Source organism: Cibotium barometz, chromosome 14, assembly GCF_041138505.1.
Source record: "Cibotium barometz isolate CiBa-2024 chromosome 14, ASM4113850v1, whole genome shotgun sequence".
Lineage (NCBI taxonomy): Eukaryota > Viridiplantae > Streptophyta > Polypodiopsida > Cyatheales > Cibotiaceae > Cibotium > Cibotium barometz.
In genome coordinates, this window is record NC_141059.1 from 34487929 (window position 1) to 34502942 (window position 15014).

Sequence of the window (15014 nt, forward strand, 5' to 3'; positions counted from 1 at the left end):
GGATATCGGTAAAGCGTCAAGCGCTACATCAACCTCCAAGTGTTCTCAATGGATGCATTTTGATATGTAAAGATTTGGCAACCAATGGCTATAGTATTGCAAGTGAAATTGAATTGAGTTTGTATTGAGATTTTGTTGCAAATACAAAGGAGATGTCGTTAGTGTTTTTGCAAAAAGAACATATGGAAGGCACTTGCGGTTAGATTTGGATGCCCAAAGATGCAAATTGATGTGGTGCATGCCTTCGAATGGGCCTGAGACATTACCAATGCAAAGGGGAAGTGTGGATAGCAATTGCAGATAATCTTGGCAATTTTCTGTAGTGTTACAAAACCTAATTTAGTCCAAGAGGGTTGGGGTTGTTTTCAAGTGGTTTACATAGATTCATTTTACTCTCCAAGGGATACATTTGGAGCCCTCCAGGCTCCATTCCAACTCTCTTTGCTTCTCCAATCGTCGGCAAGTCTCCCCATAAGGCAAAAGCAGTGCCTAGTCAAAAATAGTGAATTAAGTGTTTGAGATTTGAGCATGTGGGGGAACTGTACATGCCATTATCTCCCCGAGAAACCAAAGGGAGCTTGATTTTGGCACCATTGACTTGGTCAAATGGAAATAATTGATTGCTCAAAGGGGTCAAAATAGAGGATTGTTACTGATTAAATTTGGTCAAGGCATTGACATGGATGCATAGGTCTTTCTTAAAGCATCCCATCGAGCTAAATACTTTTGAAATCAGATTTTGTTTGATCAATATTTGGTCACTTTTGTGTTGAAGTTGACTTTTCCAAAAGAAATCAAAATAGAGAATAGTATAGGGTTGACCAAGTCAAAGGCAACTTCAACAATATTTGGTCACTTTTGTGTTGAAGTTGACTTTTCCAAAAGAAATCAAAATAGAGAATAGTATAGGGTTGACCAAGTCAAAATAGAGAATAGTATAGGGTTGACCAAGTCAAAGGCAACTTCATAAGTGGGTAGAGCATCGACATATCTCTCTATAGATCCAAAGACCATTAAGTTGGGAGTTTAGGAACCCTTTCAAAAGTCTTTTAAGCAATTGAGATGATGTCAAAGGCTAAACTCAACAAGGGGAACTACAAAGAAGCTCTTGAGTATGAAGCAAGCACATTGAAAGAAGACATGAAGCAAGCACATTGAAAGAAGACAAGAAGCAAACCAAGATGCTCAAGGAGCTATGCAAGAAGAAATTAGTGGTAATATCATTGAAGGGGTGCATCAAGAGTGAAATATTCCACAAATACCTATTGAAGGCGGGGACATGAACATGAACAACATGATGTATCTCATGCAAACTATGACTGAAAAGTATGGACTAAAGATTTCAATTCATGGTGGTGGACAGGTTTGACTCTATGAGCAAGGAGTTGTTTGATGGGATCTCAAGCTTGAGGCAAGTTGTGGATAAAGGCAAAGAAGCTTACGGTGGATCTATGTTGCATCCATATGCACCGAACACTTTTCATGGTGGTGGACAGGTTTGACTCTATGAGCAAGGAGTTGTTTGATGGGATCTCAAGCTTGAGGCAAGTTGTGGATAAAGGCAAAGAAGCTTACGGTGGATCTATGTTGCATCCATATGCACCAAACACTTTTCCACCAATGGGGCCACAAGCTTATGGATCTTTTGCGGGACCTTCACATGAAAATACATTACATAATCCTAAAGCTAGTATGCATCATGTTGATGGGAATCATGGGTCTATTCTTGGAAAGGATAAGATGCCTTTCATTGGTGCATCATGGTGGAACAAGTATGCTTGTTATGCCTATGCACGGGCCTATGAATAAGATTTCATCAATGCAAGGGAGAAATGTGGACCAAAGGCATAGTTTTGGAAGAATCAAGGGTGAATGGAAATTGGAATCATCCACACATGAGTGGTCATCACTTTGAAGAGATCGGTCATCATCATCATTCACACATGAGTGATCATCACTTTGATGATATGGGTCATGATTTTAATGGGATGGATCCTAATCATGATAGACCTCATCACTTCAATGAGTTTGGGGGCACTCATGTTAGACCATTTGAGCATAGACCACATGTTCATCGAGGTGGTGATGAAGATGAGTTTAAGGGAGTGAAGGACAAGTTGACTTTTACTAAGTTCAAGGGTGAAGTCTCAACCGATGAGGATTTTGAAGAATGGATTGATAATATGGAACTTTACTTTGAACTTAGTCCTCATAGTGTTAGGGCCAAGGTTTTGTTTGCTACTTTGCATCTCGAAGGTTATTCCCATGCATGGTGGTGGCAATTGAATGCTTTATAGCTTTGCAAAGAATAAGGCAATGAATAAAAGGGTAAAGTTATGCATAAAGGTATGAAGGAATTATTGAAGGAGTACGAGGATGTGTTCCAAATGCCAAAGTGCTTGCCGCCCAAAAGGGACGTGGATCATGGAATAGAGCTTGAGCCGCATACAAAACTTGTCAAACAAGCCACCTTATATATTGCCAAAAGTGGAGAAGGATGAAGTGGTGTGCATCTTCTCATCTATTGGAGCAAAATCTCTACCATTGGAGATTGTCAAGGATTGTGGAAGGCATTTAACATTCATTGGATATCATAATGGTGGAAAGTGGTAGATATACACTCCTTCTTCTTCATGGTTGGCAAATTTGTGCAACTAGCCGCCTATGACTGACTCGTGAAAAACATCCAGAAATCACAAGGTTTCAACTTCATAATCTCTTAATCTTCTTCCATAATGTCATTCTTCCATGTTTGAGAGTTTGTATGGACCACACGCTGCATTTCTAGTAACCTTTGCCTCTGTGAAAACGTCAAGAGATGGCTATTGTGAAGGATTTGTGGCAACCATAGCACATGATGTGATGCTTCTTTCTTGGCTATGATGCAAAGGAGGTGCAAAAATGGTACGGTGAGGGATTAGGTGCAATGGTTGGTGAAGACTTGGCCCAAGACCTTGCTCTTAGATTTCAAACTTGAGTAAGGGGGTTGGAAGAGCTTGTCTAGGAGATCGACAAACTTCAACATCCAAGTTTTCTCAATGGATGCATTTTGATGAGAAACGATTTAGCAAGCAATGGATATAGTATTGCAAGTGAAATTCAATTGAGTTTATGTTCAGATTTCCTTGTAAATACAAAGGAGATGCCATCAAGTTTTTGCAAAAAGCACATATGGAAGGCACTTGGGGCTAGATTTATATGCCCAAAGATGCAAATTTATGTAGTGCATGCCTTTAAATGGGTCGAAGACATTACCAATGCAAAGGGGAAGTGTGGATAGCAATTGGAGACAATCTTGACAGTTTTCTACTATGTTGCTAAACCATAATTACGTCCAAGAGGGTTGCAGCTGTTTTCAAGCGGTTTACATATATTCATTATACTCTCCAAGGGCTACATGTAGAGCCCTCAAGGCTCCATTCTGACTTCATTTTCTTCTCCAATCGACAAGTCTCCCCATAAGGCAAAAGTGGTCCCTAGTCAAAAATAGTGAATTAAGTTTGAGATTTGAGCATGTGGGGGCATTTTACATGAAATTAGCTCCCCAATAAACCAAAGAGATCTTGATTTTGGCACCGTTGATTTGGTCAAATGGTAATAGTTGATTGGTCAAAGGGGTCAAAACAGAGGATTGTTGCCGATCAAGTTTGGTCAAGGCATTGATATGGATGCCTAGGGATTGTTTAAAGCATCCCATCAAGCTAAATACTTTCAAAATCGGCTTCCGTTTGATCAAGATTTGGCCACTTTTGTTTTGAAGTTGACTTTTCTAAAAAAATAAAAAAACAAAATAGGGAATAGTACAAGCTTGACCAAGTCAAGCAGGCAACTGCATAAGTGGATAGAGCATTGAAATACCTCTCTATAGAGCCAAAGGCCATTCAATTTGGAGTTTCGTAACCCTTTCAAAAGTCTTTTGAGTAATTGAGATGATGGCAAAGGCCAAACTCAACAAGGGGAACTACAAGGAAGCTCTTGGCCATGAAGTGGACACATCGAAAGCAAGACAAGAAGCAAATCAAGATGCTTACGGGGCTATGCAAGAAGAAATTAGTGTAAATATCAATGAAGGGGTGCATCAAGAGGAAAATGTTCCATAATTACCTAAACAAGGCGAGGACATGAACATGAACAACATGATGTATCTCATGCAAACTATGATTGAAAGGATGAACCAAAGATTTCAGTTCTTGGTGGACAAGTTTGAATCTATGAGCAAAGAGTTGCAGGATGGGATCTCAAGCTTGAGGCAAGATGCGAATAAAGGCAAAGAAGCTTATAATGGACCTATGTTGCATCCATACGCACCAAAAATTTCCACCAATGGGGCCACAAGCTTATGGATCTTTTGGGGACCTTCATATGCAAATGCATTACATACTTCTCAAGCTAGCATGCACCATGTTGATGGCAATCATGGGTCTATTCTTGGAAGAAAGGACAAGATGCCTCCATCATCATTGATGCATCAAGGTGGAACAACAAGTATGCCCGTTATGACTATGCATGGTCCTATGAATGGGGTTTCATCAATGCAAGGGAGAAATGTGGACAAAAGAAAAGGCAAAGTTGGAAATGAGAATCATCCACACATGTGTGGTCATCACTTTGATGAGATTGGTCATCATCGTTCACACATGAGTGATCATCACTTTGATGACATGGGTCATCATTTTAATGGGATGAAACCTAATCATGGTATACCTCATCACTTCAATGAGTTTAGGGGCACTCATGTTAGACCATTTGAGCATAGAGTGCATGTTCATCATCGAGGTGGTGATGAATATGAGTTTAAGGGAGTGATAGACAAGTTGAAATTTACTAAGTTCAAGGTTGAAGGCTCAACCAATGAGGAGTTTGAAGAATGGATTGATAAGATGGAGAATTACTTTGAAATTAGCCCTTGTAGTGATAGGGCCAAGGTTTTGTTTGCTACTTTGCATCTAGAGGGTTATGCACATGCGTAGTGGCCGCACTTAAATTCTCATGTGGCTATTTGATCACTAATTGGGAAGATTTGAAGAATGAGATGAGGGGAACCTTTGTTTCAGCCCTTAATAGATCAATGCTGATGGAGAAATGGGATGATCTCACTCAAATAGGCAATGTCAAGGATTATGTACATAAGTTCATGAAGTTTTCATTTCATGTGGAAGGCTTGAGTGAGGAATACAAATTGAGGAAGTTTATCAAAGGGCTACAAAACAAAATCGAGGTTGATGTGGATGCTCAAAGACCTGAAACCATCAAGGAGGCCATGCTTCTTGTGGAGATCTATGAGGCAATGTATACATATGCTAGTGGTGAAAGGCATGGGTTTAGGGCTGATATTGTCACTTCAACTTCAGGCAAATCTTTAAGTGGAGTTTCTTATCGCATGGGTCCTCCTAGATCCCCAACCGTGTATGGAAGAGTGTGTATGGAAGAGGTGGAAGAGGAAATTTCAGATTTGGTAACTGTTTTCCTTGACATCCAAATGTTGATGGGAATCAAGTTGATGCAAAAGCATCCAACAAGAACAAGGTTATTGGGGAAGATGGTATTAATGATTTGAAGGACAAAGGTTTGTGCTTCACGTGCAGTGAGGCAGATGAACAAGGATCATTGGAAGGTTTGTAAGGCCAAGAAGATGACCCTAAGAATGATATTTTGAAGATGCCAACAATGAAGTTGAGGATGTAAAAAAGTATGATGGATTCCCTTTTCAGCTGGGTGGATCAAAGAAGGGAGATGTTGACTATGATGATGGGCTACCATTGCCTATGTGTTCTTATCATGACAAGGACAATATGGCTATGAAATATCTCAAGTGATGCTTATGCTAGTTGCAAAGGGAAAATTACATTAAGGTTAAAGGCATGCATTAATGGAAGGGTGGACCATGTTTTGAATAGTGGAAACACACATAGCTTTATAAATACCAAATCCATGTGTAGTCTCAAACTACAGCCAGTAGCTTTATCTTTGCGGCATGAAGGTCAAGTGGCTAATGGAGAAAAGATGGATTACACAATGGTATGCAAAGATGTGAGGTTGATTCTCACATATGCTTATACTTCTAAGGCTGATTTACTTGTATTGGCTATGGGTCCCATTGAAATTGTTTTTTTGGGATGCGATTGGTTGGAAACTCTTGGGTTTTTTCACATGAATTTAAAGCAAAGGTATATGAGTGTCATGCATGGAAACTTTGAGGTTACATTGACCGGAACTCATGTGCCAAGTATCAAGATAATCAATGCAACAAAATTCAAGAGGGAGCTAAAGAAAATGGGATGCATATATGTTTTACAACTTTGCAAGGAAGAAAGTAATGGTGAAAAAGGTGAGTTTATGCATAAAGATATGAAGGAATTGTTAAAGGAGTATGAAGATGTGTTCCAATTGCCAAAGTACTTGCTTTGCCAAAAAGGGAGGTGGATCATGGAATAGATCTTGAGCCGCATACCAAGTAGTATGAAGATGTGTTCCAATTGCCAAAGTACTTGCTTTGCTAAAAAGGGAGGTGGGTCATGGAATAGATCTTGAGCCGCATACCAAGCGCATTAACAAACCACCTTATAGATTGTCAAAAATGGAGAAGGATGAAGTGGCAGAGAAAGTACAAGAGCTTATGGACATGGGATGGTAGACCTCTTGACAAAAGAGGCACATTTTATTCCTTCCAAGGTCAAATTTTTAGCATCTATGGTTCCAAAACAGTTTGTGGATCATGTGTTCAAGTTGCATGGAGTGACATAAAAAATTGTTAGTGATCGAGATGTGAAGTTTATGAGTTCATTTTGGAAGACATTATTTCAGACCATGGGGACTATTTTGGCACCTACCACCTCGTATTACCCCAAAATCCATGGACAAACCCAGAGGGTGAACAAGTGAGTGGAAACTTAGTTGAGGCACTATTGTCATGTTATGCAAGGTGTTTGGGATGAGTGGTTGCCGCTTACCGAGTTCTCTCATAATAGCACACATCATGAGAGCATTGGTATGCTACTTTTGGGGAACTCTATGGGTACAAAGTGAATATGCCAATGATGGTTCAAAAATACGAGGGGGTGAATCCTAATGCAGAAGAGGAGATGGAAACGTTGGATGCACTCTTGTAACAATGCAAAGCTAGTATGAAGAAAACTCAAGAAAGGATGATACATTATTCTAATGCTCATCAGAGGCCATTGGCATTCAGGAGGGTGATTGGGTATTCTTGAGGATTCCCAAGGCAAGATACAGGTCTCTTAAGGCTAACACAAATACCAAGTTAGATCATCGCTATTATGGGCCATACAAGGTGGTGAGACGTGTTGGTGAATTTAGTTATTGGGACTTCCATCAAGGTGGTGAGGCGTGCTGGTGAAGTTACTTATCGGCACTTCCATCAACCTCAAAGACTCATGATGTGTTTGTTCCATGTGTCACATCTCAAAGTTTACCTTGGGCCGGCGGAGGTATTTGTGCAAGAGAAGCTACCTCTAATGAATGAGGAATGGATGATACATGCTGAAAGAAATTTTGGGTACAAGAGAAAGATTTCTTTGCAACCGTACATTAGTGGAGTACTTGGACAAATGCCAAGGGCTATTGACAGTCTGTCTGATTGGTGGGACATACGTCAATGGCCGCCGGAAGATCCTCAATGGCCATGAAGGCATAGAACACATCCGGCAGGATGCTCACCCTACTATGATCATATGAGTAGTTGTAGCTGTACTATCTGGTAATGCAATATTGTAACAGTCGGGCATAACAGCCTAAAGGCATCTTGTAACTGCAGACACAAAAGGGGATAGAAGGAGGGGAAGAAAGAGACAACAGGAGGCATCTTCTTGTATCTTTGGTATCTAAATTAAGAGAAAAGAACATTGTCTCCTTTTGTGTGTCATTTATGCTTATGCTATCTTAGAGAGAGAGAGAGAGTGCGTGTGTGTGTGTTGTTCGCAGCATCTTTAGTGTAGAACTGTAGTACATAGTGAACCTATGGGCACTAGGCATTGATGGATCCTTAGTTGGACCGATTCTGTCTTGCCAGTCGAATTAACCCCCGATACTTTGGTGACCTTGCTAGAGGGAAGAGGAAGTGCTCGGAGAAACACAGGAGGCTCTCTGTTCATCCCTCCATGTGGCATTCTGGCGCAAGCTTTTGGAGGCCAATTAGAAGAAGCACTTGCACAAATCCTTGCAAGGAAACTCCTAATCAACAACTTGCAGCCCGCTCCTATCGGGCTAGGCAACGTGCAACCTCTGCGTCCAATGGCCAATCAGGGAGGCAACCACAAGTATCCAATATATAAGGGCAAAAAGTCTTAGGACCCTGACACACATGTCACAAAGTTTGAAGTTGTGTGGAGGGTGAACCATCCTTGGGGGAATGTAGCTAATGAAAGGAAGAGGGATCGTTTCCAAGCCACATTTCAGGACATTCCTCCAGAATGGCTGTCCAGTATGCACACGACCATTTCACCACATTCCAAGAACTGAAGGAAGCATTCCTCAAAAGGTTCCGAACAGTCAAAACACCTTCTGAGCTGCAAGAGAAGCTTAGGAGCCTGAGGCAAAAGTCCCTGCTAGTGGATGATTATGCCGCAAAGTTCTGCACATTATGTGCGAGACTGACCCAGGAGGATAAGCCATCTGAGGCTGTCCTGGCATATTGGTTTTTGCATGGACTACACAAGAGAATCAAACCAACCGTGGCTGCAATAGACATTGCATTACAAGGGTTTGATGGACTACCCAATCACCCTCGATGACATCCAATGGCCTCCCCGATGAGCATTACCATAATGTATCATCCTTTCTTGAGCTTGCTTCATACTAGCTTTGCATTGTTGCAAGAGTGCATCCAACTTTTCCATCTCCTCTTTTTCATTAGGATTCACCACCTCTTGATGTTGAACCATCATTGGAATATTCACTTTATACCCATAGAGTGCCTCAAAAGGTTGCATGCCAATGCTCTCATGATGTGTGCTATTATGAGCAAACTCAGCAAGAGGCAACCACTCATCCCAAACACCTTGCGTATCATGATAATAGTGCCTCAAGTAAGTTTCCACCGACATGTTCACTCTCTCAGTTTGTCCATCGGTTTTGAGGTGATAGGCAGTGCTAGTGTCAAAACAGTCCCCATGATCTCAAACAATGTCCTCCAAAATGAACTCATAAACTCCACCTCCCTTTTTGACAGCAAGCACTTTGGTATTTGGAACACATCTTCATACTCTTTTAACAATTCCTTCATACCTTCATCCATAACCTCACCCTTTTCATCATTGTTTTCTTCCTTGCAAAGCTGTAAAACATATATACATCCCATTTTCTTTAGTTCCCTCTTGATCATCTTGATACTCGACATGAGTTATGGTCAATGTAACCTCATGGTTTCCATGCATAAAACTCATATACCGTTGCTATAAATTCATATGAAACAACCCAAGATTTGCCAACCAATCGCATCCCAAAATAATGTCAATGGGATCCATATCCAATAAACACCATATTAGAGAATTTGAAAAAATCCCAATTCCCATTTTGCAAGATTGCAAAAAAGGGACCATGGTGAACCTTTTTAAGCTTTTATCAAAACCCCCTCATGTGACATATCATTGAAAAGATCTTAAAGAGTGGGTTCTGAACAGGGATTTCATTAACGTCTTCACAATTTCGTGATCACGTTAACAAAACCTGTTATTAACATATTAAAACTTGTGATCACATTGTATATTCACATGACCTAAGCAATGACCTACCAAAACCTACTAGTCCCGTAACCCCACCGGGTCTTTTTGTTTCCCGGCAGGCCCGTTGGGATATTTAGATATCCCAGCAGGCCCGTCGGGGAACAAAAAAACCCGGCAGGGTTCTGTCATGTTTATAAACATTGCCCGACACCCATCATGCAACTTTTGGGGAGATAGTCCTTGTTTTGGGGGCGTGATATCTCTCCTCAAAGTACTTGTAGAGCTCTCGAGTTGCTAGAAGTGTCCTCTTGGGAAGAACGTCCTTATCTTAGGGGCTGTCGTCTTTCCTTGTAGGCACTCCTAAGGCTCTTGAGCCACTCGTCCTTAGTTCTTTGAATTGGGAGCAGGGTGTGGTTCGTAGCTAATACTTGCAGAGATTTAAGGACAAAGTTGGTCATTTAGCTTTGCATTTGAGCTACGTAGGTAATCTACCTCATTCTGCTTTATGAATGGTTTGATGGAGCCAAGAGTCCTGCTTAGGGGCTTGTATTGGTTCTTGATACTTGATATAGTTTAGAGTAGACAAGGGTCTATTGTCCTATACTAGAGTATTGGGCAAGCATAGATCTTTGATTTTCTTTGTGAATGTTAGAGAAGGTCTATTGTCCTATACTAGAGCATTGGGCAAGCATAGATCTTTGATTGTGTAAAGTATCCTTAATTGGGTACAAAAGGCATCCTTCATTGGGGGTGCAATGTGCATTGTATGCATGCTATCAATTATATGTATCTTAATCTTAGAACACACATCTATGCATTCGTCTTGTCGTGATGCTAAAGGTTTAGCAAGGATTAATATTTATGGTTATGTAAATATCCAAATAAAATAATTCATGGTCTAAAAACTTTCAGTCATCCTTTGCATTTAGCATGAATCATCATGGATATCTTTATTTTCTAAAGGTAAAACAATAAACTACGTATATGATGATCATCCTTCATTGGGGGTGCAATGTGCATTGTATGCATGCTATCAATTATATGTATCTTAATCTTAGAACACACATTCATGCATTCGTCTTGTCGTGATGCTAAAGGTTTAGCAAGGATTAATATTTATGGTTATGTAAGTATCCAAATAAAATAATTCATGGTCTAAAAACTTTCAGTCATCCTTTGTATTTAGCATGAATCGTCATGGATATCTTTATTTTCTAAAGTTGAAACAATACACTACGTATATGACGATCATCCTTCATTGGGGGTGCAATGTGCATTGTATGCATGCTATCAATTATATGTATCTTAATCTTAGAACACACATTCTTGCATTCGTCTTGTCGTGATGCTAAAGGTTTAGCAAGGATTAATATTTATGGTTATGTAAGTATCCAAATAAAATAATTCATGGTTTAAAAACTTTCAGTCATCCTTTGCATTTAGCATGAATCGTCATGGATATCTTTATTTTCTAAAGTTAAAACAATAAACTACGTATATGATGATCTTTTGAGTTTGTGAACACGTTAATGAAATCCTTTCTCATTGTAAAAACTGATTGTACAAATTACCCTACATATTAGAACTGTGGATGAAATTCTCCATATACGAATGCTAACATTGGAAATAATAACAGCTATGGTAATGTCCAAAATCAGAGTGTATGAAAGATCACGCCCGATGAAGCTGTAGAGACGTCAAATTGGTCTAGATAGTAGAACTGTGGGTGCAATCTCTGAGAAGGTAGACATAATGAGCATGTCAAATCTTGGTCCTACGAAGCTTAATGGTGTTGGCACATTTTCTCCTTTCACCTCCACTGGTATGTTCTCATAAGCATCAAAGTGGACGACGTGCATATCTACTGCATCTGCTTTGACCGCAATACCTGGCTCACTAGGATTTAGATTTGACATGCTGATTCTGCCCATTGCCCAACTTCGGCCGTGACCTTCATACAAACTCTAATTGCGGGCATTACCATAGTTGTTATTTCCAATGTTAGCATTCATATATGGAGAGTTTCGTCCATAGTTATGATTGCAAGCCTCATTGTTTTTGTAGTCAGACCTTGCAAGATAGTTTCGAAGTAGTTTTGTGTTATGTGATGATCTTTTGTGTTTGTCAAGATAGTTTCGAAGTAGTTTGTATGCTGCTGCTGATGTATGTTTTGTAGTACGTGAGTGACTTTGTTGTTTTTTCATTTGTGTATTCATTGTTATATGCTTGCTTGAATAGGTTATTTGAGATGGAGGACAATGTTGGATCCAGTGATACCTCCAATAGAGTCCAAATTCCAAATAGTAGGAAAAAAAAGGCACTTGGGATAGAGTGGCAATATGCAATTAACGTCGGTGATCGATTCATAGATTGGGAGTGTAAACTATGCCACGCAGTAAAATCAGGTGGGGCGCCTTGACTAAGAGAACACTTTTTAGGCGGAGCGAAGAAAAAGTCATGTACCCACCCCTCTGCACCTGCAGTGGCCAAACGCATAAGAGAAGAAATTCAAAAGAAAGATGCAAGAAAACATTACACTCCTACCGTTAATGTATCAAGGCAGCAAGAACACTGTTGTTCTAATCATCAAACTCCGGCTACATCGGCTGCTTGTACTCCGAACGTCAATGTGCAACCAGAAAGTAATCTACCCAGTGCATCTTCCTGCAAGCGGAACTTTGACGTAGGAAATATACCCATGCGTCAAACTTCATTGCAAGAAAGCCTACGTCAAGGTCGGCTCGATGATGCACAACTCGCTCTTGTTGAAGCGATTTACTTTTTTGAGAGTGCTATGATGATGGTGGACAGTGAGCATTGGAAGAGAGCATGGAAGAAAATTGGTGAGTTTGGACCAGGGTTTTCACCACCTACGTACCATGCTATGCGAAATGATCTATTAGAGAAATGTTATGCGCAAGTAAAAGAACATGTACAAAGAATAATTCTTAGCAATATAGAGCTTTATGGATGTAGTATAGTAAATGATGGATGGTCCAATGTACAAAGAAAACCATTAATTAATATAATGGTTATTTCACCTAGAGGTGAGACTTTCATCCGTGCCGTGGATTCTGCTGGTTCAATCAAAACTGGGGCTTACATTGCTCAAGTCGTTGGCTCTGTGATAGAGGAAGTGGGTGCCAAAAATGTAGTCCAAATCGTCATGGACAATGCAAAGAATTGCAAGAATGCATCCAAAATCCTAAAGCGGCACTATCCACATGTTTTTTCGGTAGGCTGTAATACTCATAGTTTGAATCTTGTATTAAAAGATTGGTATAAAAGTGATGATACCAAATGGTTTTCCTCAATCGTCGACACTACTCGCCAGCTTGTGAGATTCATACTCAAGAGGCAGAGAGTGTTAGATATTTTTCGACCTCGCATGTTAGTTATGTTAAAGCTTCCAGCGGAGACTAGGTTTTGCACTCACTTTTACACTTTTAAATCTCTTCTTCGAAATAAAGATGCAGTTCGCGAAACATTTACATGCATGACATTTCATGACTGGGAGAGCACTCAACCTGAAAAAGTGAAAGAGAAAATCAAAGTCTTGAAGGCAGCGCTTACGAGAAGAAGTTGGTGGAACAGTGTGATGGATGCATACCATGTAATGATGCCTGTTATGTATGCCATACGAAATCTTGATCAAAGAGCGCCTAATCTCGGGAAAGCATGGATGCAATGGTGGACTGTCTAGCGGAGTTTGGAGTGTCTTGAGAAATTAGAGCATTCAGTGGTGGAAAAGCAATGGCGTGTACCATTCTCCAGTAGACAAAGAAAAGTCCTATTGAAGTATTTCCATGCTAGATGGATTGGAGCGCATTCACCACTACACAGTGCTGCTTACATGCTAGATCCTGAATACTGGAATATGGATTTGATGTCCAACATTGAGGTGGTTCAAGATTTTTTTAAAGTGGTAAACACTTTTTATAATAATGTTGATAATCGTGTAAAGTGCATAAAGGAGATGACCTCATTTCGATTGAAAGAGGGTTTATTTTCCAACTCCCTTGTTCAACAAATGGCTAAAGAGCAGCCTGCATGGAAGTGGTGGATGATGAATGGTGGTGAGCACTATGCTTTATTACGCAACCTTGCGATGAAGGTTCTAAGTCAGTGCTCTTCAAACTCAGGCTCAGAAAGAAACTGGAGCATGTACAAATATATTCACAGTACTATTCGCAAATCGACCTCTTGCAGATCGAGCAGATAAACTTGTTTACATGTATTGCAATGAAAAGATCTTGCGAGACATTGAAAGCGAAGAGTATGAAGAAGATATGCCCAGATAGATGTACGATTGTGATGATGTAGTAGCGAGAACTTTGATGTTGGACGTACATCGTGCACTAGCCTTGAGATAGAAGACAATTTGGACATTGACTTAGATGAGCTTAATTTAGCAGACGAGAGGGTAAACGGTGAAAGAATTTTGGAGCAAGATACTGACATAGAGGAAGAAGCCATTTCATTAATTTCATAAAAAATACTTGTACAAATGATTGTATTTGGAGAAATTATCAATACAAAAGTAGGATTTATGTCTTTCTTAGCTTTCATCTTGAAATAAATTGCGAATTGCACTAGGAGTTGCATCTAAAGGTCCTGGTGGTTTATATTCGCTAGCCATGCCGAACACTGTATAAATACCTTGATTTATTGGGACACTGCACAATGCACGTGTGGAAATACTTTGCATGTGCCTCACTAAACATATTGTAAGATCCCTGTTCCCACCGAGCAACGGATTCGGGGTACTGGCAGCGGAAGTAGCGCTTCTCGCGCGGGACAGGGGTCCCACACTCGGGGCCTCGCCCACGGATATCCGGATAAGAGACTATTCCATCGGTTGTTCCAAAACCGAACCCGGAAAAACTTCCTTTATCGGAAAGCACGGGCGATTCCACCAGGATAACTTTTTACTCTAACGTAGTCAAGATCATTTCTGATCGAGATGATCCGATTACATCTATAAGATACTTAGTCAGTTCAAGGAAGAAACTTGCACTTGGATCATTGGGATCAACGCTTTTTTCCCCATTCAAGAGGCACAGCCGTTGATTCCTATCCATAGAACAGTTTCTGTCCGGGATTTTTTTTTTTTTTCTATCGTAAAAACAAAAGTTTGAGTCTCGATTTACGGATCCATCAGTCCAGCCTAACCCCATCCAATCCCATGGGTTAGCCAACCGCCCAACCACTGTAGTGATGAGATCCAATTAAAAATTTGGTTAGGTTTTGTCCCGGGTACCAAGGAAAAGAGTTCCAAGGCTCCCTAGCCGGATGTTCATGCAAAATAAAACTAGTCACACCACTCACACACCC